A 6,571-nucleotide genomic window follows, 5' to 3' on the forward strand; every position below is an offset into this window, starting at 1 on the left:
TGCACATGTAACTTATGTCATCTGTTCTGGAAGATGATACAGCTGCCATGTGCTGCTGCCAGCATATCTGAAATGTGTCTGTAAGAGCTTCACCCCATTTAACATTAGTGGTGCAATACTTTGGAAAGTAGCTGCCTTGTGAAGTTAGAAGTTATGTAAAATCTTTAAATAATTTTTAAATTCAAACAATTTTGTAGAATGTAAAAGGTATAAAATCTGTTACCAATATATTGAGTCTATAAAGTATGTTTGTGATTTAAATAATCTCCTTGGTGGGCATTTAATGATACTTGAAATGTCTTTTGAGGAAGAATGTTAGTGAGAGAAGCCAGCCTAAAGCTGAAATGCATGGTCACTTCTAATATCAGAATAGAGGGTGAAAGATCCCAATGATTAACAATGGGTTTGGCCAACACCCTGGAGGTAAGTTGTGATTTATTTGTAGTTGTACCACTTCGATACGTATCTAAAAACTCTGAAACTGCTAAACCCAGTCACTGTATGGAATGGGGACCAGTTGGTGAGGATCAGATTAACAGCTTTTTCTGACCATATTTACTGTTTTGTTTTATTGTAGAAGAGCACGAAAAGTTGCTTTGGAAAAATTACAGGTTGTTCAAAATCTTAGGGCGATAACTTCCTGTTCTTAAAGCACAGCAAAATCCAAAATCACCAGAAGGGGTCACAGCTGTGTTCACTCCTTCTGTTACATGTTTTGTCACACGGTTGAGCTAAACAAAAAATACAGCAATCTTTCTACTTGCACTGCTTCACTGCAGAGACAAGGCAGAGCTCAACCATGTTCATCTTAAACTCTGACCTCAATCTTACAAAAGCCTTACCTTCCCACACAGCACCACAGAACTAAACTCTCTGTTGAAGAAACAGGAGAGGAAATTCAGGGGAAGTCTTTTTCTAATTGTCCCTTAGTCATAAAGAGCAGCACAATGGGGGAAAAAGTTCACTCTGAATGTTGGTGCATTACTTTATGACTTGCTTTCAATGTGAAAAATGGGGAAAATAGTTTATGTATACAAATTCTCACCTGGCACATCTGACCACATAGGCCTGATACCAAAAACAGAGACACCCATTCAGGAAAGCCTTAGAGTGAGGAGAATGATTTTTTTTTTTTTTTTTCCTGTGTGGGAAATAGTGTAATTTGAATCTTACCAGTTGGACAATAACTTCAGGATAAATATGAAGCTTCTTGCTATTGCTAGGAGCAGTTATCCCTGTGGACTCAAGTTATAGAGATTTTTTTAGTTGGCAACTCTTGTTGATCTCCAACAATCTTTTCACATTGTTGAAAATCGTTGAGAAAAATAGAAAACTTGATTTTATGCCTTAGACTTTATTAGACACAGAACAAAAATCTAAACAGCAATACAGTAAAAAATTTCACTGTGTATTGAGTATGAACTCACAGTTTTAGTCTGCACATTATTCATTAGGAATAGTCTCAAAATTGATTCAACAGAATTTTTTTAAAATAGCAGAAATTCAATAGAATTTTAAAAATACCTCAAATGTAGGAGAACTTGCAAAAACTGAAGTCTGCTTTAACTCAGGTGCTTTGTAATCTGTCTGTATTTTAAGCATTAGTCAGGAGTTCTTTATTTAGTACAGAATCTTCATTACCAAAAGAAATGTTTAAATAAATGAACTTGCTGACACCAGAAAGAAATGCTTTCCAAAACAATGGGAACACAGTATAAAGGGTAAACACATTAAAAGAAAACAAATGGCTGAGTCAAAGTGCCTGTAATAAATGTGATCCACATCTCATTCTCTAAATCACATGCCAAGATCCTCAAGTCTGAAATTAACTGGTTTGTTTAATGAATTCACAACAGAAGCCATACATTATATTACATTGTTTGAGCAGCACAAGTCTTACTGAGACCACTTTTGCTCTTCATTAAGATGAAATAACTGGCATCAGAAAACCAGAGATGTTTCCAGCATCAAATGGGTGGCCTCTTGTAGCACGTAACGTGGTTGTTCTTTGATGCAGTAAGGATATCCACCTCAAGCTTCAGGTATTTCTCCTGAATGTCAGTTTCAATGCCAGTGCTAGCACACACAACTAACTCCTTGAATACTATGATATTAATAGAAATATGGGATTACTGTAACTTGCATACATTTGTCCTTCTAGCCTGTTTGGTGTTCTGTCCATTAGAGGCTGTTTTTCTTGTTACAGCTCTCCTAAAACGAAGTTCAGAAAGATGTGTTAATACTGCCTTTAAAATTAAAACAGGGATAAAGCTTGCCCGTACTAACCGGTCCATGTGCAACAAGCGTGCATCACATCCAAAAGTTACCAAAAGCAATCTGGGAAATACCTTTTCCAAAAATTCTTACCCATGTTTTCCTCCAGTTTTGCATCATTTTGTCATGCTCACTGATGGCACTTCTCCAGTTATAAAATTCTTTGGTCCATCCATTCTGACCAACGCTATCTGAAAATTGGGATGATTACACAACTGTAATGATGAATTAAGTTGATACCTATTCAGTTGTTCACGTGGAGGATTTAGGTAGAAGGAACAAAAGGCACCCTCCTGTCCTTCATCTTGCTCTGCTTCCTCTCATGCTGTTTGGAAATAAATTATCTACTAGTGGTCATGTCTCTTCTCTATAGCAAGCTTCAGAGCCTCTAGATTAAACAGACTCAGTGCCTTTATCTGTGATTCAAAACCTAGAAAATGCAACCTAAAAGTTAGAGGTGATTCAGTTAGATCATACCAAGCTGGGGGAGGGGATAGAGAATTACAGGATTCAGTTGACTATGTCTAGTTTGTAATTTCCCAATTTTTTTTTTAGTAATACTATGTAGGTAGGTAGTCTTCATTCCACTGAGATCTTAAGAAGGGCTATTGTATTGCATCTTGATAAAATTCTAATTCTGCCTGTCAGTTTTTCTTGCAGAATGTAACACTGGTGATGACACAGCTGTAATATTTTCTATTTATCCTTTGGGACACTAGCTACAGTTACATATAATGGTCCTGGAGCACAGTTACTGTTTCCTTTTCTTTTACAGTTGCACTAGGTTCATTGAGATTCTCTTTAGTCTGCTTCCAAGACAGACTTCAGAGTAATTGCAGTGATGGCAAGACATCTTTTGCTTTTCTATATTACTGAAAAAAGAAGGGTTGAGCTCTTCTTGACAAATTAATATTTGTTATTAACCAGCTAATTAATATTTACTTTATAATTCCAAGAGAATTCATACTCTTATCTTCATTGTTCCTGCTATGTTTTCGAAGACTACTAAGGCCTTGCCCAGGCTTGGGTAAGTTGTTGAAAGCTAGTTGCAAATAATGCTTAAGTTGCATCAGTCAGTTGTGGGTACCCAAAAGATCTTGTACAGCTGGTGAAGTTACTTGACTGACCTCCTGCCCAGTTAGTGTTCAAGTGAAGAGGTAAAAACTGACCTTGGCCAACTAGAGATGGTTTACAAATTACCTGATTTTTAAAAGTCCTGGGTGGTGGTGGTTTCTCTTTCCTATCTGCCTTGTAATTTAATTTTTCTGTTACCCTGTAGAGTTCTGGCAGAGTACAGTTTTGTTTTTTTTTTTTTACCTTAGTACTCATCTGAATCCCACTTCATGTCCATTACTTCAGCTGTTTTTGTTTAATGTCTAGATCATAACTGCTAATTTGCAGGCTAGGGGTGGAAGGAGGAGGGGTTTTTACAGCTGCAAAACTTTTCATAAAGAGCTGAAGTGGTTGCTAACACAGTAAGGAAGAGTTACCATCTTCAGATAATGCACATGTTTTATGGGTGAAAATTACAGAGCTTTACTGATACCAGGGTCAGGCCAAACATGGCATATGTTCAAAATCAGCCTACCTTCATCTTCCACTGTGATCAGCACTTTGGACATTGTGTTCCCCACTTTTGAGATGAATGAACATTTGTATTCTGTATTTTCTGATACTGAATCTTTCACCCAACTCAGAACATGCACTCTGCCATTAAACAGCATATGAGATTGCTCAGTGATGCATGCCTTCATCTTCTGTTCATTCTTCCTCCAGACAAAATAGGAGTCATCTGGACCTGTAAAAACATGAGTCAGATTATTTTGTAAGAAAATACAAGATAAGTCTTTGAAAAGAAAACAAAAACAGAAGACTTCAGTATTAGTCTCAAAAACATGTTTGTCTGTAATGTTTCCTAGGTTTCTTCAGCTGAAACTCTAAGAAGCAAAAACCTGCTGCAATAAAAAGGAGCTAGCACTACTAATTTAGCCAGAGTTGCAAATGAGTCCGTATGGATACAGGAGTTCTGTCTGGATTCTCACAAGGGTGGGGCATGGGGGTGTGGCACTTATCCACAGACATGATTAAGTAGATGATGAACATTGGTGCTATCTGCCTATACGATATCCTCTAGAGGTAGACCATATTGCCTACTGCTGATCAAGTTAGCTTCTGTTACAAAGCTGAAACCTGAGACATACCTTGGAAAAGTTCAAGAACTCAGTGTGTCAAAAGATGCTGGAACTAATAATGAAAGAAGCAAAATTGGAAAAAGCACAGAACCATTAGTCACAGCAGGCAGTTAGGCAAGACAGAACTTGGAAGAAGCTTGGACCAACAACAAAGAGCAGTCTAATCTTTTAGCCTTGTTACTATTATTTGTCTTAACCTGCAAGGGCAGATTTTGAATAAATCAGAGATTGACAGTAGCCCAGAGGACGAACAGCTGTTCCCAGAACATTTTACCAAGGTTGACTGAAGTCTGCTTTGCTGTTTTGGAGCCTTTTCATTTCAAAGAAAAGCATCTGGGCCAAGCTAAGAACTTTGCAGTAATTCTGATGTTTAAAACATACCTATTTTTCTCTTGAGGCCTAGGATCCAGAGTAGCCTTGGAAAGAGAAGATGTAGACAGGAATTTGGGGTCAAAAAAGTACTTTTGCAAATACACCTTTAGGAAACAAGTAACTTACTATAGAATTCAGCTTTTACTATAAGCATTTTTGATTGTAAACCAATTTGGCATTTTTCAATAGAAAAAAGGTTTGATTTGAGGTTAATGTCTTGAAAATAAATTACAGCTATCATGCAAGTAAGAACAACATGCACACAACAAAAAAAAGTAATTATGTGCTTCGTCAGCATGTAGTGTTACATTCTCAACTCCTTTGGAAATACAACTAACAAACTACAGATACAGAAATTATTTAAGAGTGAATGATAGAGAACATTCATTTAGTTAAAGCATGTTAGAGTTTATATCTGAGGGAAAGGGGAGAAATAGAAATGGCACAATCTGAACAAGGATTGACAACACCTCTGAGTGGAGAAGGTAAGCATATACTGAACTGAAAACAGCCTAACATGCAGTTACTTCTTTAAAAACCCATCATTTTTTTCGGTGAATGTTCTACAATTAACAGTAGATAGGTTACTTGTTGCTAAAATAAAGAGATGTCTGGAGCTAGGGACAAGTTATTTCAGTAGACTAATGCTGAAGCTGGAATTTGGACAAATGGGAGGAACAGTGAGTAAACACAAGCACAGCAGAAAAATCAGCTTTGAAGAGTAGAAACCCCTTTTGAAAGACACACTGGATTATAATCTGTAATAGATGCCATAATAATTCTGTCACAGCATTAATAAAGAAGCAAAATTTAGTGATGGTGTTTGCAAAGCTCAGCCGTCTTGGAGAAGACCAACTTGACCTCAGCTGAAGGTCAGTGAGAGGAGGGAATGCAGTGGTACAAACCTCAGGATGAACTTTTCCAAGTGTAGAAGAGTTACAGCTCTAGCACTGTAAAGCTAATAGCTAGAAGCTCAGAAGTTTTATATGCAGCCGTTCAACCCCTAACACATAGGAATATAGGGCCACTACATACAACTGAGAGCTTGGAAAATGCCATTTTAGGGCCAGGTAGGAAGTGGCATGTTCAGTGAAGGACACTTCCCTAAAGTAACTTCAGATGTTAACATTGGGAGAGCCTGCTCTGTTTTCTCATGATGGAGTTCACAGTTGTTCTGAAATCTGCCAAAAGCTCTGGTTTTACACCTGCTTCACCCAAAAAACAAATACAGCGATTTTGCAAGCTGTGTTGTTTAAGGTTGCCCCCTTAAGAAGTTGCAATGGGGCAGTTTTACCCATTTTTGTTTTCCAAAGCACTCAAAATCCCTACAGAGATAACATTCATCCCCACTCATACAAGCTAGTCCACAGCAAAGTCTAGGTTCAGGCACTCGTCAGGTTCTTTACTAATCATGTTTCACTACAGCTTATGCCCAATTTTCAGGCACACTGCCACTACTGTCTCTGCTTTAGCAATAAAAACAACAACAAACCAACATCAAAACAAACCACACCACTATAAAAGGTTTTCACCTGCAAAAACTTTGAGTCACATTTGTTAAATACAGGTTTTCTACACCTCTACAATGAGATAAATTCAGGTGTCCATATAATGGATTAGAGGTGTATGAACTATATGCTCTGCATTTGCTACTGTTACTATAATACAAATTAATAACACATCTAGTGGAAACTTAGAAATTAATATTTTTCACACATTTGCTCTACTTACTT

Source organism: Indicator indicator, chromosome Z (genome assembly GCF_027791375.1).
Source record: "Indicator indicator isolate 239-I01 chromosome Z, UM_Iind_1.1, whole genome shotgun sequence".
In the NCBI taxonomy this organism is placed as follows: domain Eukaryota; kingdom Metazoa; phylum Chordata; class Aves; order Piciformes; family Indicatoridae; genus Indicator; species Indicator indicator.